Here is a 27,300-nt window from a genome sequence, read left to right as displayed (position 1 = left end):
AACAAACATTCAGTTGAAACACAAAACCTTCTTCTAGTGACGGCAAAGCGGTCCAAAGATGCATTTTGTTGGGTTACTTTATAGTTTTGAAGGAGAGCGTGAAGGTTATTTTTCAAATCTCACTCCGTAAAACTGGGTGGGGTGAGTCACCTACTGACCTCACACCTTGGGGTGGGCGTGTCCTCACCACTGTACCTGCTCCGTGAGAAAAGAAATGATGGAACTGCTTTCAAATTAGTCTCCAAACAGCAGAGAAGTCCACAGATCTGTCTCTATTGCTTCTAAGAAAGTGAATCGCCAAGGGGGGTTGGAAAATCGTTAAAGGTCACGAAGGTCGCCGGGTTGGCAACACAAGGAAGCTGCTCCGTCTCTGTTTGTAAAAGGAGGAGGAGGAGGAGGAGTCTCTGCTCACGTGGTGAAAGTGAAGAGACCTGGAAGCAGAGCAGAGCAGAAGAGCTGAGCAGGAAAAGGAAAACATTTGAGTCCTAAACTGCTGCTGGTCTGTGTTGATCTGCGTGTGAGACGGTTGTGTTTCTGCAGAACGACAAACTAAACAAGGATCTGATCTTTTGCAGCTTTTTGGGCTTCAGAAGGGTGTGGTTCTGCTCTGTGGTTGCTGTTACTCATGCTGCTGCAGGCTGTTTGGTCGGAATCCTCTGTCCTCAGGATCTGAGCTGTTCAATTCCCACTGCGACTAAAGATGAGATGTTCTGAGGAAGAGGAGGGAAACGAGCCCAAGTCCACCAAGACTGATGGATCCACAGAGCGGCATCCAAACTTCAAAGCTGAATCTGGATCTTTGGACGCAGAGTAAGTCAGAGTCTGTGGCGTGTCTGTGTGAATGCATGGACACACACATCAGGATTAAAAAGGAACTCCTGTTCCATCACAACAGCTGGCACAGATCAGCTGAACCGTATTTTTGGATGAATGAATCGATTGTGAGAACAAAAGCTGTTCACCTGAGACTACGGCTGTGTCCGAATTCCCACCCTAACCTCTAACTAGTAAAAAACCATATAGTGCTACTTTGTAGTGCCCTGGATTTTAAAAGTAATTTAAAAACCATGCTTATATTTTTTTTCCTTTTTTCAACGGCGGACATGACGTCATTGATTTCACAAAGTTCAAATCGGTTACGACGGGGGTTGAGGGACGCACCCAGACACAGAGAGGAGGAGGCAGAAGGTTCCAGGAACACAGGTCTTTAATAACTAAAGAGTCCAAAACTAAACAAAAACCCAGGCAGGCAGGCAGGCAGGCAGGCAGGCAGGCAGGAAGGCAGGCAGGCAGACTCGAAATACAAGACACAGGAACTCAAGTACATCAGACTACATCAACCTATGGAGCAGCAGAGGAGGAAGGGAAAGACAGGACCTAAATACATACAAACAAAGGAGACACAGGTGGAAACAATGAGGGCAGATGGGGACCAAAAGTAAAAATCGAAAACACGACACAACACAGGAACCTTTCAAAATAAAACAGGAAATTAACTCAAAACATGGCAGAACAATGAGAGAACCAAAACACAAAAGCAAAAGAAACCAAAATCGTAACATAACCCCCCCCCCCAAAGAACCGCTTGGCGGGTCAAGCTCGGAGTCCGGAACATGAAGGTGGGACCAACAACCAGCTGATGGCTCTGGCCAGGAAACTGGAACTGGCGGCTCAGGCCAGGGTGAGGCAGGCACGAGTTGGGGTGCATCTGGCACCCCTGGAAGCAGGGGCAAAGTTGGGGTGTTATGAGGCCCAAAAATCTAATTCATATGAGCATTTTGCAACGATTATTCATGAGTCCACTGTCTTCTGAAGCCAAAAATATTGATGGTTTATTAAAAAAAATACATTTTTTTGGCAAAAACTGTTCCGACTCGATGCATTGTGGTCTATATTCACGAATCTAGTGAGTATCTATGCACACTGGTTTTTCGCTGAGACTTTTGGGAAATTTCTAGGGCATTGGATTTGGGAATTGTAGATCCGTTATCAGATCCTATATCCCTCATTGGCGGGAAACACCACATCATCATCATCCTGAGCATCGGATTCCCACAAAGACACGTTTGCTTTTCACTTCACAACTGACTGCACAACAACCAACCACATCCTTAAGAAGACACAACTGTGCTATCGGCACAACTAATGATAAACCTACTGGTCAAGGTAAAAAAGACCAAGGAGGATGGGACTGACTTCAGGAGGAGGTTTTTACTGCACCTCCCTCATGCCTCATGTGCAGAGGGACGTTGGGATCATAACCACAGCCAGCAAAAAGACTGCAGACCATGGTGAAGACAGCACCCCCCCCATGGATGCCTTCCACCCTTGCCTCACTTGAAGAGATGTTTGGATTGTTGAGTTTTCATCGCATGTCTTGCTCCCTATAGGGATGCCAGATGCTGTTTAGCCCCCCCCCCGCTCTAGTCTGAAACACTGAAGTGCTTCAGAACAAACTGCTGCTTCACTGTTCTGCCCACAAACACTTGAACAATTAACAAAGACACTTTATTTCACAAGTACTGCCGTTAACTGTTGCCGAAGTCAATGTTTGCCTCGCCAACTTTATTCTGTCTTCATTACAGAAGAACAACTTCCTCTAACGTATCCCAGATACTGAGATCATTTCTGTTACTACTCATGCTGCTCAATGTGGAAAAGACCAGAGAGATGGTGATGGACTTCAGGAAGAAACCACCAGCTTCCAGCCTCTCAGCATCTTGGTCAAAGATGTGGCAGAGGTAGAGGAGGACAAGTATTTGGGAGTAACCATCGACAACAGACTGAGCTGGAAGAGCAACACACTGCTGTGTGTAAGAAGGCCAGCAGCAGACTCTACTTCCTGAGGAGACCAAGGTCCTTCAACGTGTGCAGCAGGATGCTCAAGATTTTCTATCAGTCTGTTCTGGCCAGGACTCTGTTCTTCTCAGTGGTCTGCTGGGGGGAGGGGCAGCATATCTACCAGGGACACTAATAGACTGAACAAACTGATCAGAAGTGCTGGCTCCATAATCAGATGTAAAACGGACACGTTTGAATCTGTGATGGAGAGGAGGACTTTAAATAAGCTCATATCCATCATGGATAATCCAGAGCATCCTCTCCATCCTGTTCTTGACGGTCAGCGGAGCTCCTTCTCCAAGAGGCTAAGGCAGCTTCACTGTCACACAAACCGCTACAGGAGATCTTTCCTACCTCACTCCATTGGACTCTAAAACTAGTCATCCATTTTCATTAGACAAAGTCATTTAAGGTCTGTCCCTTTCTCTCCAGAGCTGTCACGCAATACAACTGTTTTTCACTGATGTTTCTTTCTGATTGATTGTTCTGTTCTCTGTTGTCATCCATTGTTTGTATGTTTGTATCTTGAGCCTAACGCTGACGCTGCAACAACCCAATTTCCCAAGCTGGGATCAATAAAGTATCTTTATCTTATCTTATCTTATCTAATCTTATCTTATCTTATCAATGGCTGACATTAAGGTATTTGGAAATAATAAACTTTGAATCTTGATCTGTTTGTGTCTGCAGGCGTCTTCAGGTCAAACAGAAAGTCCGTTCTTCAGCATCCAGCTGTGAGTCCATGAAGAGTGACCTCTCCAAGGATCTACCTGTGAACTTCAGACAGGAACCTTCATCTTCAGGCACACAGTAAGACTCGGTTTCTCTTAAACTAATGGGAGGGCCAGACACAGCAAATTTTCAAACCTTCAAATACTGAATACCCTCAAAAACAGATTAATATTTTTGTGTCTGCAGACGTCTTCAGGTCAAACGGAAAGTCGGTTCTTCAGCATCCAGCTGTGAGTCCATGAAGAGTGACCTCTCAAAGGATCTACCTGTGAACTTCAGACATGAATTTTCACCTTCAGGCTCACAGTAAGACTCTGTTTCTCCTGAACTGATGGGAGGTAATTTCAGAGAAGAGATGAAGAAGAAGACCAGGACAAGATAAAGTCTTGGTTTGACCAAAGGGCTGAAAATGGCTGTGTGACAAAGTACTGGTATTGCCCCCCATAATTGGTACGAACCTTTAGGTCTACTATAGTGGTCTATTTGGTATTGTAAATAAAGGTTAAGCTTTAGTCTCAACTGCCCTTACAGCATGGAAATGGGCTGGCTAAAAGCGAAACCTTTCAGGGGTTGTCAGGTGGTCTGTGAAGGTTGTAGACCGCTCAGTGAACTGAAAGTGAGGAAGTGTTCATGCACATTTTTTCTATGGGCATGCTGCAGGCAACAGGCAATAGCTAACACTTAAAGAACACCTAGGGCAGGGCTGGCCAACCCTGGTCCTCCAGAGCCTCAACCCTGCCTGTTTTCCAGTTCTCCCTGGACTGCTTGATGGTGACTGCCTAAATCAGGTGTGTTCAATCAATCAGGATGCGGAATGAATTGAGTCAGCTAATCAGCAGCAAGCTGGTCAGGGAGAAATGGAAAACATGCAGTGTTTAGGCTCTTGAGGACCAGGGTTGGCCAGCCCTGACCAGGGGGTGAAGTAGTGCTGGCGAGTAATACATGTTACACCCCCCCAAATCCTGTGCTCTGCACTAGGAGCCCGTGAGTGATGCTCATGTGATATGTGCGCCATCTTTGCATGCAGGCTGACTGTTGTGCTATAATGGGCATGTGACGCTGGTTTAAGAACCCTCTAAGCGGTATACGACATACGACAGACTTGGTGTCAGAATTCCAACTGGGCACCAACTGCAGTTATTCATTTCTCCTCATTTACAAACGGTTGGCAATTCTGTGAGTTTAAAAGGACACTACCCATATGTCACTACCAAATCCAAGTCCCTAATTGCTCAAAGTTGCTCCATGGATCCAGTTAGACCTGTAACCCCCCCCCCCCCCCCCCCCCCCCCCCATAAGGGTGCATGTAACTAGGAATTTTATGATAGGGACTATTTTGATGCTAAACTTGATAGATAGCATAAGTTTTGCAAGTTGAAAACCTATAGATTCTTTCTCTGACATCCAGTCCTGCAGTAGTCGATTTGAGTCAACACAGCATGGCTTTGAAGAGACAACTCTAGTACGCTGTTCCTGTCTCATCATGGCGAGGCTTCGTGAACGAAGATTATGAAGAGGGCTGTCCACGTCTTCTACAGGCTCGCTCGTGGCTGAACAATCCAATATGGGAAAGGCAGACCCTGCAGCAAAGGCTGCAGGTGAAAGTCTGTTCTGGATTCAGTGCAGTCGTGAGGCCGGCTATTCTACTTTGTCGTTTGTCTTTTAGACTAGTCCGCCAATTGTCTTCAAAAGAGGAGACAGTGTCTTTGAGGTACTGGCGCCAGGTGTCACGATCTTTTGCCAGAGTAGACCACTGACGATGGTCGATGTTGCAAGCACCAAGGGATTTCTTGAGAGAGTCTTTGTATCTCTTTTTCGGTGCCCCTCTATCTTGCTGGCCTGATGCAAGTTCGAAATGCAGAGTGATCTTTGGCAGTCGGTCGTCCTCCATCCTGTGTACATGTCCAGCCCACCGCAGTTGCGACTTAAGAAGCATGGCCTCTATGCTTTGGATGTCTGCCCTCTTGAGGACTTCGACATTGGTGACAAGGTTTCTCCAATGGATGCCAATAATGGTGCGTAGACAGCGCTGGTGGAAACATTCGAGGACTTGCAGGTGGTGCTGGTAGGTGACCCAAGACTCAGAGCTGTAAAGAAGTTTGGTCACCACAACTGCCCTGTAAACATTGATCTTGGTGGGTCTCTTCAGGTGCTTGTTGTTCCACACCCGACTGTGGAGTCTGCCAAAGGCACTATTCGCCTTGGCGAGCCTGTTGTCTAACTCTTTGTCGATCCTGGCATCTGAAGTGATTGTGCACCCCAATTAGGTAAACTGCTGGACAGCTTTCAGTTCTGTCTCTCCGATATAGACATGGGGAGGCTGGTACACTTCCCGAGGTGCTGGCTGGTGGAGGAGCTCTCTCTTCTTTAGACTAACTTCAAGTCACAAGAGCTTGGCAGCATCTGCAAAGCAGGAAGTTAATCGCTGAAGTGCTCTCTGAGTGTGAGCTAGGAGAGCTGCGTCATCGGCAAAGAGGAAGTCACTGATCAGTTGCTCATGGGTCTTGGTGTAAGCCTTCAGTCGTCTCAGGTTGAACAAGCTGCCATTGAGGCGGTAGCGAATGTACACGGCATCCTCGTTATCAGGGCCATACGTGGCTTGCTTCAGCATCATGCAGAAGAAGATGGTTAAAAGAGTGGGTGCCAAGACACAGGCCTGTTTTACGCCGTTGATGATGGGGAAAGTGTCTGAAAGGTCGGTATTGAGCCTGATCTGATCTTCTGGTCTTCGTGCAGCTGAACAACTATGTTGAGGAATTTGGGTGGGCAGCCAATACGTTCCATGATCTGCCACAGCAAGCAGTGCATCCCTAAAAAAGGCTGCTTGGTCGTTCAGGGTGTTGCCGAGTGTTGCTGTCATCTCCTCGCTTCAGCAACAGGCGCCCAATATCCTGAACCGCCTGCATGCAGGATTGGAGCTGCGGCTGCCAGTGGCATCTTCCACTTGCCGTTTTTGCCCCTTTCCCATCGCTACAGGACTTGGGGAGTAAGTGGCAAGTGGACGTGGACTTGTCCTTCGAGCCTGCGCAGTGGGATTTTAAGGTGAAGTGCAGTGTGCGCAGTCCTGGCCCCACCCTTTACACCCATGGTTCATCTGTCATGGCCTAGCAAGCTGGGACGGTGACAGCTAGGTCCACGGGTCGTAGAATTTATATCAGACAGTCCTTGTCCTAGCTTCTGGCTCAAAAACCGAAAAATATGTAGGACGGTGACCTCAGGATGAGGTTCATACGCCCAGTGGCACATGCCATAGAAACACGATGCTGACCAGAAATCGATGGATGCCATGCAGACTTTCCAGACATTTCCTGTCTTATAACAGTCTACATAAAGTATTTGTTAGGACAGAGGCTTTAGCGCTCAACTTTCTGTTCACTGCTTTCTATTTTATCCTCAGTGTCCATACTAAGAGGCAGAGGATTGCTATTTCTGTGGAGGAGCAGATGTCCTGCTGTTCTCTGTGTCAGAACCTCCTGAAAGATCCAATCTCCACCAGCTGTGGACATTGGTTCTGCAGATGCTGCATCACTTCATCCTGGGACCAGTCTGCTCCATCAGGACTCTGCTCCTGTCCTCAGTGTGGTGGTGAGTCATAGCAGAAGAGCCCAAAGGGGGACTGAAGATCTCATTTCTGAATACTGAAGTTCTGCTGGTGTTCTGCTGGGATCCGTGAAAAAGATTTCTTTCTCTGCTGTCTTTCTTCTTCAGATGTTGGACTGAAGGAGCCATTAGATGAACATCAGATCAGTTTGAGGAAGAGATGTGAACATGCAACTGAAGAATCAGGAAAAGAAATGCCCCTGAACCGGATCTACACTGAGCTCTACATCACAGAGGGACTGAGAGAAGAGGTCCAGACCCAACATGAGGTGAGGCAGCTGGAGACCTCCTCCAAGACCAACAGGCGTCATGATGCTCCAATCAGGAACCAGGACATCCTGAAACCCTTACCTGACCAGCATGGATCCATCAGAGTGGTTCTGACCAGTGGCGTTGCTGGAGCTGGAAAAAGCTTCTCGGTGCAGAAGTTCACTCTGGACTGGGCCGAGGGCTCGGAGAACCAAGACATCAGTGCTGTGGTTCCTCTGTCCTTCAGGGAGCTGAACTTGATCAGAGACCAGCAGCACAGTCTTCTCTCTCTGATCCAGCTGTTCCATCCAACGTTCCAGAAGATCCCAGCAGAGCAGCTGTCTGTCTGCAAACTTCTCTTCATCTTTGACGGTCTGGATGAAAGCAGACTTTCTCTGGACTTCAGCAACAGTCCGGCGGTGTCTGATGTCACACAGACGTCCTCAGTCAACGTGCTGCTGATAAACCTCATCCAGGGACGTCTGCTGCCCTCAGCTCTGGTCTGGATCACGTCCAGACCTGCAGCAGCCAATCAGATCCCTGCTTCATGTGTGGACAGACTGACAGAAGTACGAGGCTTCAATGATGCTCAGAAGGAGGAGTACTTCAGGAGGAGGTTCCCAGATGAAGAGCAGTCCAGCAGAATCATCTCCCACATCAAGACCTCCAGGAGCTTTCACATCATGTGTGAGGTTCCAGTCTTCTGCTGGATCACTGCTGTGGTTCTGGAGAACATGGTGTCCATAGAGCAGGGAGCAGAGCTGCCCACCACCCTGACTGACATGTACTCCCACTTCCTGATGGTCCAGACAAAGAGGAAGAAGAACAAGTACCAGCAGGAACATCAGACAAGTCCACAAGAGCTGGCAGAGGCGGACAGGGAAGTTCTTCTGAAGCTGGGGGGGCTGGCATTTGAACATCTGGAGAAAGGAAACATCTTGTTCTACCAAGAAGACCTGCAGCAGTGTGGTCTGGACCTCACCGAGGCCTCGGTGTACTCTGGAGTTTGTACTGAGATCTTCAGAAGAGAGTGTGGAATCTTCCAGAAAGCGGTCTACAGCTTTGTTCATCTGAGCGTTCAGGAGTTTCTGGCTGCAGTCTACATGTTCCACTCTTACTCCAACAGGACCAATAAACTAGAAACCTTCCTAAGGAAATCTAGCTTTGGTAAAAAAGAAAATTCTAAATTTAACAGCAATGATGATGATGAAGATGTAAGTGAGGATGATGATAAAGACGAGTATGAAAGTGACAACTATGATGAAGACAAATATGACTATAGCTATGATGATGATGAAGATAGATATGACAATAGCTATGATGATGATGAAGATAAATATGACAAAAGCTATGATGATGATGAAGATAAATATGACAAAAGCTATGATGATGATGAAGATAGATATGACAAAAGCTATGATGATGATGAAGATGAAGGTGATGATGATGATAAAGATGAGTATGAAAGTGACAACTATGATGAATATAGATATGACAATAGCTATGATGATGACTCAGACATATGGAAAGGTGGACCTAGAGTCACAAACGAACATGGAAATGACTCAAACATCTCATCTCTGGATGAGTTTCTGAGTAGAGTCATGGAGAAATCCCTGCAGAGCAAAACTGGACATCTGGACCTTTGTGTTCGATTCCTTCATGGCCTCTCTGTGGAGTCCAACCAGAGGCTCTTAGGGGGTCTGCTGGGTCAGACGGACCAGAGTCCAGAAACCATCCAGAAAGTCACCAACAATCTAAAGAAGATGAACAGTTTCAAAGTGTTTCCTGACAGAAGCATCAACATCTTCCACTGTCTGATGGAGATGAAAGACCTCTCAGTTTATCAAGAGATTCAAAAGTTCCTAAAGTCAGAAAAGCGATCAGAGGAGGACCTCTCAGAGATCCACTGCTCCGCTCTGGCCTACATAATGCAGATGTCAGAAGAAGTTTTGAATGAGCTGGACCTGGACACGTACAACACGTCAGACGAGGGCCGTCGGAGGCTGATCCCAGCCGTGAGGAACTGTAAAACCTTCAGGTGAGTCCAGGAGGGGATTCAAACCAGAGCTGACAGAGTTCTGCTTATTTCTAAATCACACCTAAAACATTTAGGCTCGCATGTTATGAGCTAAAAACACTAAAATGGAAATATTTGCTGAAAAGAAGCAAAACTGCAGAAACGATAACACAATTACAATATATATTTCCAGAAATCAAAATGAAATGTAAAAAAAACGATGAAAAGATAAGAAACAGGAAAAAGTAGGTCCTGGTGAACATCACTGCTTGGATGATGATCCAACCCATCGTCACTCATTCTTCTGTTTTATTCCTTTGGTCTATTTTTTTTAGTATTTCATTTTGTTTTTGAGTTATTTGTTGATGAGATTTGCCCTTCAGGGCCACCGTACATATCCAGACTATAAATGAATTATTTTGTCCATTGATGATACAGCACTACAACAAGAACCACATCACCACTAAACCAAACTAGGCAGTTCAGCTCTTAATAGACTAGATTTAACCCACTCAGGCATTCAAGTCTCTGCAGGCTGATACCATTTACCAGAAAAAAACCTCCCTCAAATGTTTTTGATTTGATACCTGTGAGAAACATTGAGTTCAAACTCTCCTTTGACCATAGACTGTATATGAAAACTGGACTGAGTGACCCCTTCTCCCTGGCGTTCCAAACAGGAAGTACTCGTTGGCTCCAAGAAGCAAAAATCCAATAAACTGCTGTTCCAGTCATTCTATTGGTCAGAAGAACTATTCTTGATCTGATACATTTTCTTATGAACACTTTCTGAATAATCCTCTTTTTTCTTCCATATTTTAATTGTTGTTCAAGTTATTAAAGTTATAAACTGATCTTTTAGATGCCTCAGTAAAAGTCGGTGGAGCCTGCTGGCCCCATGTCCAACGTTTAAAAACGTTTGACAGATTTCATGTAGGGTTGTTGCCTTTCAAAAAGCTCACTCCTGATTGATGAGCGTGGTTGCCATAGAAACAATGACTCAGACCGACTTGAACCAATCACTGCTAACTGACTCCAACAAGGCGTCATGACATGTCAAATAAACATGGCATTGACTCCACTTGGTTGAAGCGGGAAGTGAACCGTTTTCTATGGATGACTTCACACTGACTCAGTCCAGTTCTCACATACAGTCAATGGTTTTGACATACAGGCTTTTTCTCCTTACACTGTTACGGGAGTTCCATTTGAAAATAACCTACGATAGGCGAAATCCGTGAAGTAGTATTACAGATATTTTAGGGCACTAATGCCCCTCACTAGATACTTTATCCACGTTTCTCAGACGGTGGTTTAAAGTCTCTAAGTTTAAACTTTCATAGAAAAATACGTCCGCTGTAATGGAAGGAAGAAAATCTGATCAAAGATTTATGTAAATGTGGCAAACTGAAGGCTTTCCGGCACAGAGATTGGTTGACAATGTCTTCAGCCAATCAGGACGCAGAACACAATGCGCTGAAAAAAAAAAGCATTCATAACTGCACTGGGAAAAAATAATTACAGAACAGCGAGACGGTGAAAGGTGAACCACGAGGGAACACTGTTTTGTTGACATTTATGTCATTTTCGTGGTGGTTTTTGATCCTCCATGACCTCAAAAACCGATTGGACAAAGAGGAGGCGCTCTGTGTATTTGTGACTCTGTGATTGGCTCAAAAACTGTCAAACATCCCATCCAGACTCTTTATTTGAAGTTTATTGCTTTGTTTAATTTACGACCATGGGAGGAGGTGGATTCTACTTCAAATCAAAAGTTTTCATTTTTTGTTGGAGCTATGATTGTTAGTACGTAAATATTTGCAGAGATCCAATCACAGACGACCTTTTCATCAGAACCAGAGAACAGATGTTTGGATCCGTGTTACATCTCCTCCACTGATCTCTCCTCACAGACTCTCCAACTGTGGACTCTCAGAGAGTGAATGTGAAGTGGTGGTTTCAGCTCTGAACTCCAACCCGTCTCATCTGACCGAACTGGACCTGAGTAACAACCAGCTGACAGTTTCAACAGTCAAGGTTCTGTGTGCTGGACTGGAAAGTCCAAACTCCAGACTGCAGATTCTGAGGTCAGAACACTTTTGCTGATGTTGTTTTGAATTCACATTTGCAGCTGAAAAGATTTAGTCCAAATGTCCATCAGTAGTTTGGCTTTTGCTAAACGCCGCTAGATGGGCTAAATTCAGAACTTTGAGTGCAGTTGTGTTCAGAAGAGGCCGAGCAGAACCACCGGACCCCGTGCACCGGACCTGTGGTTCATGTCTGATTCATGCACACAGGTCATCACATCCATTTTTCTTCTACATCCAGGTTGGAGAGCTGCAATTTGTCAGGTCTCTGCTCTGAAATCCAACCCGTCCCACCTGACAGAACTGGACCTGAGTGGGAACAAAGACCTGTATGATTCTGGAGTGAAACACTTCTGTGGTCTTCTGGAGAGTCCAGAATGCAGACTGAAGTCTCTGAGGTCAGTCTCTATGTAAAGGACAGCTAGTTTTTGGAACGCCATGTTAAAACCTTCAACGCTCATTTTTTTTATTTTAAAGAGTCATTCTTATCAAAAAGGGTTTTTAACATGTTCTTCATTTTTCTGATGATGGAGGACATTTATGAAGAAAATTAAGCTCAACATTGCATCTCTAAGTATTTCTTTATACTTGAAAACAACCGTCAACAACAGCCATCGGCGGTTTCCCCGGCCGGTTGGCTGCCTCGGTCCCGTCGAGGCCTGACCAGAGCTCTTCTAGGGCCGGCGTTTGGGGGTGGGGGCCTGGGCTTGCTCCGGGGGGGGGCCGGCGCTTTCTGGCTCCTCTCTCTCCGTGTGGGGGGGGTGGTGCTGGGCCTGGGGTGTCGGCGCCTCCGGGGGTGGGGCCCCTGGGCTGGGTGGGCCTGGCCCCCTTGCTGGGGGGGGGGGGGGGGGGGCGGGGGACGGCTGTTTGACCACCGGGGGACAGTTTACCAGCTGTCCCCAACTTACCCCCTTCCTTATATAACCTCATATTAGGGTGAGGGGGTGGGGGGTCTAGCCTGCGATGCGCCTCGGGGGGGGGCTACTTGGGAGTGGCCCCCCTCCTATGGTTGCCGTATGGAGTGGGCCCCCCCTCTTTCGGTTTTATTTGCACCTTAGACATGTAGGGTCCTTGGTAGGGGGGGTGCTTGGACATCACTGCAAGCAAGCAGCAGATGTCCTCCTGGCACCCTACCCGCCAATTTTAACCGCACCTTAGACATTTAGGGCCCCTTGGTGTGGAGGGTGAGGGGACATCACTGTGAGTAATCAGGAGATGTCCCCTGTTCATATTACACCAGAGCCGGGGGTGTTCGTGTCCCTGGGGGGTGGGTCCTGGTCCTTGCCCCTGGGCGCTGGGCCCCGCCAAACTTCCAACATGGCCGAGCCTGGTCGGGCCATATTTATAACACCCCTTGTGGGCCGCCCTTTTTTCCCCGGGGTTCCCCCCTCCTGGGCGGGGGCGGCGAGCCCCTGCCTTGCTCCTACCTGGACCAACCGTGGGCCGGGTGGGTGGCTGCCTGGAGTGCGGAGCGGGTCTCCCTTGGGGGGTCCTGGCTCGTACCTGGGGTCGGGGCGGGGGGATGCCCGGAACTCCTGGGTGGTGGTGGGGTGCTCGTCTGGGGCTGTGGGCGTCCCTCTCCGGTGGGGCCCTGCGTTGGGCTCTTCCGGCGCGGCGGGGGGCTGCTTTCCTGGCTGGGCTGGGGCGGCGCTCTCTTTCCCTCTGCGCCTCCCTGCTCTCTGGCTCTGGGGGCCTCGCGGCGGTCCTGCTGGCCCTGGCCTGGGTGGCGGTCTTGGTCGCCCGGGGGGCGGTTGTTCCCTGCCTGTTCCCGTGTGGCGTTGGGGGAATTCCGGCTGCCGCTGCTGCTGCGGCGGGGGTGTGGGTGTGGGGGTGGCTGGGCGCTCCTCCTCCTTCTTTTCACATTGCACCATCCATTTTAGAAGAACATAAACACTCACCTGAGCACAGGTGTTGGCTCACCTTTGCACTAATAGTTTGCATGATTGAATGAATGAAAGATTTCACACTAGTTGGTTTAAAGGCATAGGTATGCGTTCGTGAACACTATCTGTTTTGTGTGCATGTTGACATGTGGACATTTTTGCGGCTAGCAGGTGTGTTGATAATATTTGAGTGTGTGTGAACAGGCCCCGCCCTTTTTTGTACTACATTTGAACCGTCCGTAACGATAAACAACCAGTAAGTCTGTCTGCTCTATGCTGCTTCATGGTCTTACCCCCTTTCCCCTCCGATTATCACCCTCCTACCCCCCCCTCTCTCTAACGTCCCTCTCTCTTCTTCCCCTCTTTCCTTTTCCGTCCGGTCCAACACCAAAGATTTTCAAACATGATTGAAATTAATAAAGTTTGGCCTCAATTACAAAAGGGGTTTATTCAGACATACCTTTGGTTTGTCTGAAGATGAATAACCCCTCTTGTTAAAATAAAATATGTCCAACACAAGAGGCCCTCAGCTCTCATCTGTTTGCCTAGCTGTTGGACAGGACAAGTTAAAAAAAAAAAAAAATAAGATGATCAGAGTGGGACTTTTCCTCTTTTTTTTATACTAAGTGAAATTTCGCGTTCTTGCTTCTCACCTGGAGCCTCTAAAAATGATGAAATTAGCTTCAGTCAAGAATCCAACTCACCTCAGTATGTGAACCTGAAAAACAGGAGCCGTCCTCCACCGTGCACCGTCCTTCATGTTGCTTCCTGATCTGCTGATGAGCTGCTCCTCTGGATGCAGGCTGGACGACTGCGGCTTGTCTAAAGCCAGCTGTGACGCTCTGGTCTCAGCTCTGAGGTCTGCTGGGAACCACCTGACAGAACTGGATCTGAGAGGGAACAGACTGCAGGACTCAAATGTTCGGCCGCTCCAGGACCTGATGAAGAGTCCGGACTGCAACCTGTGCACCTTAAGGTCAGATTCTGAGGCTCCTGCAAAGCTGCAGCGTCTCAGGTGAAGGCAGGCAGTCGGCCAATCACAGCAGCAGAGGGTCCAGCACACCTGAAGCCACTTTTGGTTGACATCTTCTCATTGCAGATGGAAGTACTGGCACTGATCGGGTCGTGTGTTCTGACAACCAAAGTTGCAGCTCGTCTGTTCAGGAGGAGCAAAGAGATGAAGCAGAGGAGGTGAAGAAGACTACGCTGGAGGAAATGGTTTATTTCTGGCCATCAAAGCAAAAAAAGAACTAGAGAAGACAAACCACAGAAGTAACTATCGATACAGAGATACATCAGACTTTAAATAATTCTTTTTGACGTGATAGATATGAAGTTAATAGAAAGGTTGATATTCTGTAGATTGTCCATGTTGGCTCCAAGCTCGGTTCTCCTTTCTGCTGTCAGATCGACATCCTTTCTTCTGGTTTTAGCAGAGATTGTTTTAAGTTTTCTTCACTGTCATGCGAACTGATCTGAACTCAAACTGGCACTGTGCAGCGTGCACGCTCCACCTCCGTTCCAGCCGTCCTTTTGGGCCGCATTACCACTGCAGGTCTTGATGCCCATATCTGATTTCCTGACTATATCCGATTTTTTTGATGACCCGTTTACATCATCTTGTAAAAGTGACCCGTATCTGATTTTTGCATTTACACTATACAATGCTGAAACTATCAAACGTAGACCTTCTGAGGACTACGTAGCAGCATTTCCGCCCTCCGCGGACCTATTTCGGACTTTTGTGACTGCGGTTGTCATGAGAGGCAAGGCGGCGACGGAAGGAGGCGTTGCCTTGGGCGCTCCTGAGGGGATGCATGGGGGAGTAAAAGGGAGGGCTGCTCGGCCGTCTTATGTGCTCTCTCTGGAGAGAGGAAGTGTTTGCAGACGTTGTGCTGCACTAACAGTTTGATCCAATGTTGACCCTTTCCTGCGCGATGACTTCTCTTTTCCGACCATAGTCAGAAACGCACGGGAGATTTCCTTGGGGTTCTCTTTTCCGTTCTGAACCCTCAGCCTCCAGCACCTTAATGATAAATGAATAATAGTTGGTGGTCTCCTAAATTGACGTCACTGAGGTATGACTCGCATTTACTGGGGAATATCCGATTTGTCTGCTTACATGGCACACGGAAATGCACGTATCCGATTCGTATCCGATTTATTTCCACATATGAAAGATGCCTGTATCCGATCTGAGAAAAACGGAATCCATGCGCTTTTGTCCTGCTTACACATTCACCGATCCTATCCGATCTGTGCCACGTGAGAGGAAAAAAATCGGAATTGGGTCACTTGAACCATGCAGTGTAAAGGCGGCCTTGGGTGGATACGGCTGTCTGTGGGTGAAATGTGGGTCCTTGTAAAATAGGATTTGTTTCATAAATGATGGTATGTTTTTGAATCTCTAACATTCGTCATCCATGGTCAGTGCCGGCCCTGGTTTTCCGGGGGCCCTAAGCGAGATTTAATTTGTGGGCCCTCTAACTGATCAGCAGCACCAACAAAACGCAACTGTTGTTGTAATATAAATGAGATATATCTAGTGCAGAATGTTGGAAAGAAGTGCCTTCACTGTTGTGCGTCTGTGCACAAATGTATGACTGTCCTTTAAGTAATAATGAAACAATAAGTTTGATTTGGGTTCCATATTGGGTAGATTTGAACTTACCAGCAGCAACATCAACATTTTCCCTTTCAACAGAAGATGTGGTGACAGGAGTTTCTTCTGCAGCTAAAAAACAAGAATTATTATACAATAATTAATGATGAAGTTAATAAAATAACTATAGCAGAATACTACTAATAGTTTAGTGGTTCAGTTAAAATCTGTGTGCAGGTTTTTCACAATGTCATGATCTTTTTATATTTTTATGAGAAATAGATTGTTTGATTATATATTTGCACAAGATCATATTTATTTATTTATTAAGAACAGTTTGGGGCTCCATACTCTTCAGCCGCTGTTTATGGAAAAAAAGGGGTTATGCAGACACTGTTTTTTAAATTACTATACATGCCACATGAAGGGATGTGGATGCTGCACCTCCTCCAATACTTTTTGATACTTTTTGAGAGCAGAAGAAAATGTTGGCTGACACAGAACTGTGCAAAACTTCCTCATTATGTAAAACCAAAACTGTGAAATACAAATAAGAAAGAACTGTACCTATTTATAAATAATAAATGTGAATAATAATTTGAGTATAAATGGAAATATAAGCATTTATACACTTCTTATTCTATTATTTTGTATGTTCATAATTTTAAAATGAGTACATTTATTTTATTTGTCATTAATAAATTAGAACCCTTATTTCCTATGTATTTGGCAGTTTTGATTCTCCATATTTCATGCCAATGCAAGATTTTAAGACACATTGTTGAAAAACTCAGACTCCCTGACTGTCTATAACAGATAAACAGCAGTTTCTATACTGACATAAACCGGAAAATGCAGAACGCACTAAATATGTGTTAGCAAAACAATTAAACAATACAATAACGTGAGTTAAACATTTATCAGCCATCACCATTGTCGTTATTTAATCTTCTCTTCGCCGTTTTGGAAGGTCCTGTCTGACCTCATCCAGGAAACTTGGGTATCAGAATTATTTTAGAGTTTTCCATTGGAAATTACGAAACGGGGTCGTTTTATGTGCAAACTTCACCTGTCTTTCTAACTTTACCGAACTTCGGATCAATTAGTATTTTAAATCGCGAATGCACAGAAATACTGGATAATGTAAAAAATATGGCCCCATCATCCTCCAAACTTACCTTGTGATTGATGCTGAAGTTGTTCATCCTTTTTCAGCTCCTGATGGATAAAGTCTATGTGGCATGAAGTGCTCTTGTTGTCGCTTTGATCAGCGTGACAAAATGCACTCGTTTTTTTTCTTTTCTCAACTTTATTGAAACAAAATGCGCTCGTAAATGCACACTGTGCCAGGCTTAGATGCAGTGATGTTGGCCAATCGTTGCTGAGAGTGGCGTAACGTCATTATTTGGGTTGCCAGATTGGTTCAGGTGTGTTGACAAGGGGGATCATTAAAGTGCAGGCAACTTTCTTTTGCACAACATTCACAGCTATGAAATAGGTTGCCAGATTTGGGTCTTTTTTTTATTTTATTTTTTCGCCACTTCGGGGCCCTGGTGGTGACGGGGGCCCTACGCGGCTGCGTAATTCGCGTATAGGGAGGGCCGGCCATGTCCATGGTGGTCTTATCTTTGGTTTTAACGTGTGTTATCGTGTGAACACGTCATCCTAAATATGAAATTAAGTCTTTTAAAGTTTTATTTTGAAAGTACAACGGGAGTTTTTATTTTGAAACCCGGACCTGTTTCCGGTTCCCCGACTTTTTTCCTGAAAAATGTATGCAAAAACGGACTGGAAATAGAACTGCATAATGCTGGAGGGTAGGGTGAAGCTACTCTCCAGCATTACAGACCAGTGGAAATAAGCCTTTAGACGATCATAGTGGGCGTCCTGGGGGCATTAGCGTATCACGTGCACCTCCTGGGTGTGGTCAGTAAGAGGGCCAGTCCTCACACCTATAAACGACTAGAGTGCAGCATCAGGACGCCGTACGACATCATCACCTGTACATCATAAGTGCGTGTAACTAGACGCACGACAACGCTACGTTCCATTTAAGTGACGTTCCTTGTGGCGGCTGTACGAGCCTCAAGACACACCTGTGCTCCCCTTTAGATGCAGCCGTTCCTCTACGACCCTCCATGGACCCAGACAACCCAAAAACAGTCAGGTTAACCCCTTACAGGTGCTGTGACTGAGACTCTAAGACACAGATTTTCAAAAAGCTGCTCTGATGGTGAGTCTTTCATTAGTCAGAACAGGAAGTTGAACAGGAAGTCAGGTCTTCTGGTAAACGTGAGCTGCTGAGTTCAGCTGCAGGAAACAAACAGTCCTGCTCCACTCGTTACTTGTTCTCCACGCTGTAGCGCTTCTTTAAAAAGAATTGCGGCTGGACACAAAGATGCAATTTTTATTGTTTTATCATAGCCCAATAAAAGTAAAAGAGAGAAAGAAATTGTTTAGAAGTGTACATTTTTTCATGTTTTTTTTTTCTAACTTGTCCTGTCCAACAGCTAGGCAGGCAGATGAGAACTGAGGGCCTCTTGTGTTGGACATATTTTACTTAAACAATAGGGGTTATTAATCTTCAGACAAACCAAAGGAATGACTGAATAAACCCCTTTTGTAATTGAGGCCAAACTTTATTCATTTCAACCATGTTTGAAAATCTTTTGTGTTGGACCGGACGGAAAAGGAAAGAAGGGAAGAAGAGAGAGGGGAAAAAAAAAAAAAAAAAGAAGAGAGAGGGATGTTAGAGAAGGGGGGGGGGTAGGAGGGTAATGATAGGAGGGGGGGGGGTAAGACCATGAAGCAGCATCTTTCATTCATTCAATCATGCAAACTATTAGTGCAAAGGTGAGCTAACACCTGTGCTAAGGTGAGTGTTTATGTTCTTCTAAAATAGATGGTGGAATGTGAAAAGAAGGAGGAGGAGCGCCCAGCCACCCCCACACCCCCGCCGCAGCAGCAGCGGCAGCCGGAATTCCCCCAACGCCACACGGGAACAGGCAGGGAACAACCGCCCCCCGGGCGACCAAGACCGCCACCCAGGCCAGGGCCAGCAGGACCGCCGCGAGGCCCCCAGAGCCAGAGAGCAGGGAGGCGCGGAGGGAAAGAGAGCGCCGCCCCAGCCCAGCCAGGAAAGCAGCCCCCCCGCCGCGCCGGAAGAGCCCAACGCAGGGCCCCACCGGAGAGGGAAGCCCACAGCCCCCGACGAGCACCCCACCACCACCCAGGAGTTCCGGGCATCCCCCCGCCCCAACCCCAGGTACGAGCCAGGACCCCCCAAGGGAGACCCGCTCCGCACTCCAGGCAGCCACCCACCCGGCCCACGGTTGGTCCAGGGAGGAGCAAGGCAGGGGCCCGCCGCCCCCGCCCAGGAGGGGGGAACCCCGGGGAAAAAAGGTTGGCCCACAAGGGGTGTTATAAATATGGCCCGACCAGGCTCGGCCACTGTTGGAAGTTTGGCGGGGCCCAGCGCTCAGGGGCAAGGACCAGGACCCACCCCCCAGGGACACGAACACCCCCGGCTCAGGTGTAATATGAACCCCCCCACCGTGCGGAGAGAGCACCGCCGGGCCCAGGGAGCCGGCACCCAGGGGACACGGCCGCCGTCGCCAAGGGGCCCGCACCCTCCACCAGGGAAGGGGTAGGGGACAGATGGACCCAGGTCCCACCTTCCTTGCAAAATATGTGTGCATGTGTGTGTGTTTGAGAGGGTGTGTGTGTGCATGTGTGTGTGTTTATGTTGGAATGTATATATTGAAGGGGGAGGGGTGTGTGTACTAAGGGGGGTGCAGTTAAAATTGGCGAGTAGGGCACTAAGGGGACATCTCCTGATTACTCACAGTGACGTCCCCTCACCCTCCCCACCAAGGGGCCCTAAATGTCTAAGGTGCGGTTAAAATTGGCGGGTAGGGTGCCAGGAGGACATCTGCTGCTTGCTGGCAGTGATGTCCAAGCACCCCCCCTACCAAGGACCCTACATGTCTAAGGTGCAAATAAAACCGAAAGAGGGGGGGCCCACTCCATACGGCAACCATACGAGGGGGGCCACTGCCAAGTAGCCCCCCCCAAGGCGCATCGCAGGCTAGACCCCCCACCCCCTCACCCTAATATGAGGTTATATGAGGAAGGGGGTAAGTTGGGGACAGCTGGTAGACTGTCCCCCGGTGGTCAAACAGCTGTCCCCCAGCCCCCCCCCCCCCAGCAAAAGGGCCAGGGCCACCCAGCCCAGGGGCCCCACCCCCGGAGGCGCCGACACCCCAGGCCCGGCACCACCCATCCCACACAGAGAGAGAGGAGCCAGAAAGCGTCACCCCCCCGGAGCAAGCCCAGGCCCCCACCCCCAGACGCCGGCCCTAGAGGAGCTCTGGTCAGGCCTTGACGGGACCGAGGAGGCCAACCGGCCGAGGCAACCACCGATTGCCTCAGCAGAGACCCCGACCCCCTTAGCCCCCCCGACCCGTACCAATAATGGGCCCCCCTCCCCCCCCAGAACGCCCCCCCATAGGACAGGGCCGACAAGACCCCCACCCCACCCCACCCCAGACCCCGCAGCCGAAGCGGACGACACCCAGAGCGACCGGGGGCCCCGATAGGGTTGTCCCGTCCTGTCCCAGAGCCAGGGAAGGGCCGATCCCAGCCCCAGGTGCAGATGGGCAGCCCATCCAGCGCCGCTGGGCCCCCCGAGCAGGGCCCCCCGCCAACCCCCCCCCAGCACAGGCAAAGGGATCACCCCCCCGAGACAAGCCAGACCACCACCCCACCCCCCCACCATGCACCCCCACACCCAAGCCCAGAGGACCACGCAGCGCCCCAGCCCGCCCCACCCAGGCACCGGAGGCCCCGACCCCCACCCCAAACCACGGCAGAAGGGCAGGGAGCAGCGACGACCAAGCCCCCCACCGCCTAAGTCATGGAGTCAACCACAGGAGACCAGAGAGACTGAATTCTTTCAAAGTTACTTGAACCTTGGGCTGACATTTTTTCCAAGCTGATATGATCAAGCAGCAGATTTCTGTGTTGACTTATGTTTATATTTTTCTTGTATTTACAATTTATTAAAATAGTTTTTTTAGCAATACAAAGAGTTATGAAAATGATAGATGCTAATCCTTCTTCTATATCGATGGCACTCATGTCACCAAGCACACAAAGTGACGGTGAAGCTGTGATTGAAACCTTAAGCCAGACTGATAAATCGGCACATACCTGCTGCCAGAGAGCCTGGACAGGAGTGCAGAACCACAGTGCATGCATGTAGCTGTCGGGTAGATTATTATCACAGTGCTCGCAAATGTCTGAGTTACTGAGACCCATCTTGAACATCCTCTGTCCAGTGTAGTAAATTCTGTGTAGAGTTTTGAGATGGATTAGCTGCAGATTTGGACTTTTTGTCAGTTTAAAGGTGTTTAGACAAAGTTCTGACCAGAAGCTTTCATCTGTGCTGATGCTCAAATCCGCATCCCATTTTGTTGTTGGAAGGGCCATATTGTTATCTAAATTACATAAAAGTTTGTATATTTTGGAGAGAGTTTTATTCTTTGAAAAATTAATCAGAGTGGTAACTACATCTGGTAGCTTTAAATCGTCTTCTTTATATTTATACTTTTTAGTAATACTTGATTTAAGTTGCTGATATTCCAAGAAGTTATATATTCCATGTTTGTCTTGAAGTTCCTGGGGAGTTTTGAATCTTCTATCAATAATTACGTGCTCTAGTTGTTTTATGCCCCCTGCTTGCCAAGCTGGGAAGTAAATCATTTTTTTGTTAATAAGGATGTCCGGGTTGTTCCAGATGGGTGTCATTTTGCACGGTTGAATTGATGATTTTGATATTTTGAGAAATTCCCACCAGGCTGTTAAAGTGGCATTTATATTAATGCTTTTGAAACAATCCTGTTTTTTAACTGTTTGGCTAATAAATGGTAGCTGTGACAGGTTGATCTTTCCACATAACGCCTGTTCCAAGTCTAACCATGAGTTGGTTTCTGGATTATTTTTTAACCATTTTAAGATGTATTGTAATCTATTTGCAAGAAAGTATTTGTGGAAATTATGTAATTCAAATCCTCCACAGCTTTTTGCAGATTTTAAATTTTTTAGACTAATTCTTGCGGGTTTGTTGTTCCATAGAAAGCTTGATATGGATGAGTCTAATGTTTTGAACCATTTTAATGGCGGTTGTGTGGGAATCATTGAGAAGAGATAATTAACCTTGGGTAAGATTTTCATTTTAACCGTGGCTACCTTGCCCATAAGTGACAGAGGCAGGTTGGTCCAGCGTGTTAGATCGTCCTGTATGCTTTTCAGTAATGGGGTGTAGTTTAGCTGCACCAGTTCTGATAGTTTGGGGGAAAAGTAGATACCCAGATATTTGATATTTCCTGTTTTAAACTGGAATTGTGAGTCTTTGTTCCATATTCCTGTTGAGTGGTAATAAAACAGACTTATTCCAATTAATTGAATAGTCTGATATGGAGGAGAATTCATTTATGATCATTGCTGTTTCATTTACAGAATGTAAATTCCTTAAAAACAGTAATATGTCATCCGCATAAAGACTAATTTTATGATGGCTGTGTTTGGTTTTTATTCCTATAATGCTCTCATTCTGTCTTATTGCTGCAGCTAAAGGCTCAATGAATATAGCAAAAAGAGAAGGAGAGAGTGGGCAACCCTGTCTGGTTCCTCTTCCAAGAAAAAACCTGTTTGAAGTCTGTTTATTAGTTCTAACTGATGCATTGGGGTTGTTATATAATATTTTGATCCATTTGATGAATGATTCTCCAAACCCAAACTTATGGAGGTGTCATGATTTCAAGGCAGGGCGAACCCAGATGCTGGAACCCAGAAAGAGGTCCGGGACGTGGCAGGTAAGAAGGGTTTATTATTTTCTTTGAGGCTGGCAAAGAGGGTTGGTGAGAGGTGATCCAGATGGATAGTCTGTGGCACGGCTGGAGGTGCGGACGCGGCAGTTCTCTGATCCTTCCTGACAGCAGGCTGGAGACTGTGCTGACGTCACTCTTGGACAGGATTCCTGGGACAAGGAAACAAGATTAAGTGCTAGAACTAGAAATTCAACCAGATGTACTAGAGCTAGACGAGACCAGGCTAGTCACCATAATGGGCAACGATCTGGCGCTGATTATTGGCGTTGGGTCTCCTTTTAAGCAGCAGAGGTTGATGAGTTGAGTAACGGCAGCTGGAGAATAATCAGGAGCAGAGTGGAGCCAAGCTGGAGGGGGAGGAGTCTGACAGAGGCACCATGACAGTACCCCCCCCTCAACGACCGCCTCCAGGCGGTCCCGGACGCCGATCCGGGTGGGCACGATAGAAGTCAGAGATCAGGGAAGGGTCCAGGATGAGGGAACGGGAGACCCAAGAGCGTTCCTCCGGACCGTAACCCTCCCAATCCACCAGAAACTGGTGGCCACGACCCCGGCGTCGGACGTCCAGAATGCGGCTGACCGTATAGGCAGGCGCACCATCAATGAGCCGGGCGGGCGGTGGGGACGCGGAAGGCGGGCAAAGCGTGCTGTCCTGAACAGGCTTGAGCTGAGACACATGGAACGTAGGGTGAATCTTGAGAGCCGCAGGTAATCGTAGCCGGACACAGGAGGGACTGATGACCTTCTCGATGGTGTAGGGACCAATAAAACGAGGAGCAAGCTTCCGAGAGGTGGCATGAATGGGTATGTTCCGTGAGGACAACCAGACCCTCTGACCTGGCTGGTAGGTAGGGCCCACCACCCTGCGACGATTGGCTGTCCGGCAGTTGCTCTCCTTGGTGCGGAGGAGAGCAGCCCTGGTTAGATGCCAGATGTCTTGGCATCTCTTGAGGTGGTCCTGAACCGAGGGCACTGCCAAGTCTAGTTCATGAGAGGGAAACAGCGGTGGTGGGTACCCGAGGGCCGCCTCAAACGGAGACAGACCTGTGGCGGAGGAAGGGTGAGTATTATGCGCATATTCAGCCCAAACTAAGTACCTTGACCAGTCCGTAGAATTACGGTCAACGAGGCAGCGCAGGGAGGCCTCGAGCTCCTGATTGACACGCTCAGCCTGCCCGTTAGATTGGGGATGGTATCCGGAAGTAAGGCTGATGGTGGCGCCCAAGGCTGTGCAGAAGGCCTTCCAGACCTGAGACACGAACTGGGGTCCGCGGTCTGAGACGATGTCCAATGGCAGCCCGTGATGGCGAAACACGTTGTGAACCAGAGCGTCAGCAGTTTCTGTGGCTGTAGGCAACTGAGGGAGGGGAATGAAATGCACGAACTTGGAGAAACGATCAATGACAGTCAAGATTACAGTGTTACCCTGAGAGACGGGAAGGCCAGTGACAAAGTCGACAGCTATGTGGGACCAAGGACGGCTGGGAGTGGACAGTGGATGGAGCAAACCGGATGGAGGACGGTTGGAAGTTTTTGAGCGGGCGCAGGTCGGACAGGCAGCCACGTACTCTTTGACGTCCTTGGCCATGGAAGGCCAGTAGAAGCGTCGACGGAGAAGATGTAGTGTTCTGGCTACACCACCATGACAGGCGATGCGAGACGCATGAGCCCAGGTAATAGTGTCGGACCTTAAAGATCGAGGCACATACAAGGTACCAGGAGGAGGATCAGGATGGTCGGTATCCTCACCTTGAGCCTGAATGACTTTAGTCTCGATGTCCCAGGTGAGTGCCCCAATTATGTATGTGGAGGGGATGATGTTGGTAGCGGAGTCGGGATCGTCGGAGGAGCTGTATTTGCGGGAAAGGGCGTCTGGTTTTATGTTGCGACTGCCTGGTCTGTAGGTAATGGAAAAATTAAAACGGTCAAAAAACAAACACCAGCGGGCTTGACGAGAGTTTAATCTTTTAGCAGTACGGAGGTATGCCAGATTCTTGTGATCCGTCCAGACTATAAATGGTTGTGCCGCTCCCTCCAGCCAGTGCCGCCACTCCTCCAAAGCAAGTTTGATAGCGAGTAGTTCTCGGTTTCCCACGTCGTAATTTCTTTCTGTGGGGGTGAGTTTCTTAGAATAAAAAGCACAGGGTTTGAGCTTCCCGGTTTTCTCCTCCCGCTGGGACAGGACCGCCCCAACCCCAGTGTCCGAAGCGTCGACCTCTACCACAAACTGCCTGGTAGGATCAGGTTGTATTAGAATGGGAGCAGACACAAAAAGTTTCTTGAGGGTGTCAAAAGCATGCTGGGCCATGGTGTTCCATTGAAAAGATCTGGTGGTAGATGTGAGCTGGGTGAGTGGAGCGGCGATACTACTATAATTCCTAATGAAACGACGGTAAAAGTTTGCGAATCCGAGAAATTGCTGTAGTTTTCTGCGTGTGGTGGGGGGTTCCCACTGGGAAACTGCTTCAATCTTAGCTGGATCTGGACGGATACCGCCTGCCTCGAAAATATACCCTAAAAATGGAATGACGGATGAGTGGAACTGGCATTTCTCGGCCTTGACGAATAGCTGATTCTCTAAGAGCCTTTGCAGAACCTGACGAACATGAGCTGGGTGTTGACTGGGGTCTTTGGAGTAGATGAGAATGTCATTGAGATAGACAAACACGAAACGGTTGATAAAGTCGCGGAGAACGTCATTGACAAGACGCTGAAAAACTGCGGGGGCGTTAGTAAGGCCGAAGGGCATGACAAGATACTCAAAATGACCCAGGGGAGTACTAAACGCGGTTTTCCATTCGTCCCCCTCCTTAATCCGGACCAGATGATAAGCGTTACGCAAGTCAAGTTTGGAAAAGATGCGGGCCTCCTGGATGGAGTCGAAAACGGAACTAATGAGAGGGAGAGAGTACTTGTCTTTGATGGTTATTTGATTAAGTTCACGATAGTCGATACAGGGCCTGAGAGATTTGTCTTTTTTCTGTACGAAAAAAAACCCGGCACCGACGGGGGAAGATGAGGGACGAATGTGACCAGAGGTGAGGGCCTCCTGTATGTAACTTTCCATGGCGGCCTTTTCGGGCCCGGAAAGATTAAATAGTCGACCCTTAGGAAGGGGGGCGCCTTCCAGTAAGTTGATGGTACAGTCATACGGCCTGTGGGGGGGAAGCGAACTGGCTTTGGATTTGCTAAAGACAGTGCGTAAATCGTGGTAACATTCAGGGACGTTAGAAAGATCAATCTGCTCAGAAGTAATCACCGGGGTGACGTCCACTGAAGGAATGGCAGAGAGCATACAGTTAGCGAGGCAGAATTTGCTCCAATCAGTAAGCCGGTGATTACTCCAATCAAACTGAGGATTATGACGTTGTAACCACGAAAACCCCAATACGACTGGGTTCTGAGGGGAGTGGGTAACAAAAAACTGGATGGACTCACGATGGTTGCCGGAGGTGACGAGAAGTACGGGTTTGGTACGGTGAGTGATGATAGACAGATGCTGACCACCCAAACCAGCGGTTTTGACCGGGACTTGAAGTTCTTCTGTGGGCAGAGACAGCCGAGAAACAAGGCTTTGGTCTATGAGACTCTGTTCAGCTCCAGAGTCAATGAGGGCCTGGGACTCAACAATCTTGGATGCATGACATAACTTGACAGGAACATAGAGGAAGTGCTTGGAAACAGGGGATCTATCACCCGCCCGCGGCCTGTCGTCTAGCGGGGGGCTGCAAAGTTTAAACGTGCTGCACACTTATTGATAAGATGTCCAGTTTTACCGCAATAGAAGCACGCACCTTCAGCTCGACGTCTCTGCCGCTCCTCGGAAGAGAGCTTGGAGTGCCCGATCTGCATGGGTTCCTCAGGAGGACTGCTGGAATGTTCAGACGTGTGAGCAGGTGAAGAGTGCGGCGCATTACCTTGGGCTGAACGCACGGGACTTTTGCGGGGATTTGAAGTCCGTTCATGACGTCTCTCTTTTAGGCGGGTGTCTGAGCGCAGGGCAGCGGTGACCAGATCCTCAAACGAGTGCGTCTCCGGTTGCGTACATAGATGGTCCTTTATGTCATCATTCAGGGATTGATAGAACACTCCTCGTAACGCGGGATCGGTCCATCCTGCCTCCACTGCCAGGATCCTGAAATCTATGACATGGTCGCTGACGGACCGGTTACGTTGTTTCAGGGTTAGCAGCTTACGTGTGGCCTCTTCCTGCTTTTTAGGATGATCAAAAACCAGCTGAAACTCCCGTATGAAATGTTCAAAAGAGAGGTGAGAAGTAGGGTTGACTGCTAAGAACGCCTGAGCCCACTGTAAGGCTTTGTTGCGAAGAGAATTAACAACCAAGGTTATTTTGCTAAGGTCGGACTGATAATAACTAGGAGCTTGTTGGAATAAC

General features: G+C 48.1%; 1 long non-coding RNA gene and 1 pseudogene across 2 annotated transcripts in view; one reads left to right on the top strand and one right to left on the bottom strand.

The window, feature by feature from the left end:
* Nucleotides 1-27,300, bottom strand: part of LOC144981599 (uncharacterized) — a 383,701-nt gene that overhangs the window by 254,192 nt on the left and 102,209 nt on the right. The window lies entirely within an intron of this gene.
* Nucleotides 99-14,955, top strand: LOC101154830 (NLR family CARD domain-containing protein 3-like; annotated as a pseudogene). The gene is made up of 10 exons (XR_013647196.1): nucleotides 99-499; nucleotides 576-810; nucleotides 3,532-3,651; nucleotides 3,760-3,879; nucleotides 6,971-7,158; nucleotides 7,282-9,463; nucleotides 11,356-11,529; nucleotides 11,771-11,927; nucleotides 14,215-14,388; nucleotides 14,512-14,955. The product of XR_013647196.1 is annotated as an NLR family CARD domain-containing protein 3-like (transcript).

Source organism: Oryzias latipes, chromosome 13, assembly GCF_053564925.1.
Source record: "Oryzias latipes strain Hd-rR chromosome 13, Olatipes_Hd-rR_3.1".
Classification (NCBI taxonomy): Eukaryota; Metazoa; Chordata; class Actinopteri; order Beloniformes; family Adrianichthyidae; genus Oryzias; species Oryzias latipes.
The sequence above is the reverse complement of the archived record's forward strand: the minus strand, read 5'-3'. Positions and strand labels throughout refer to the sequence as shown.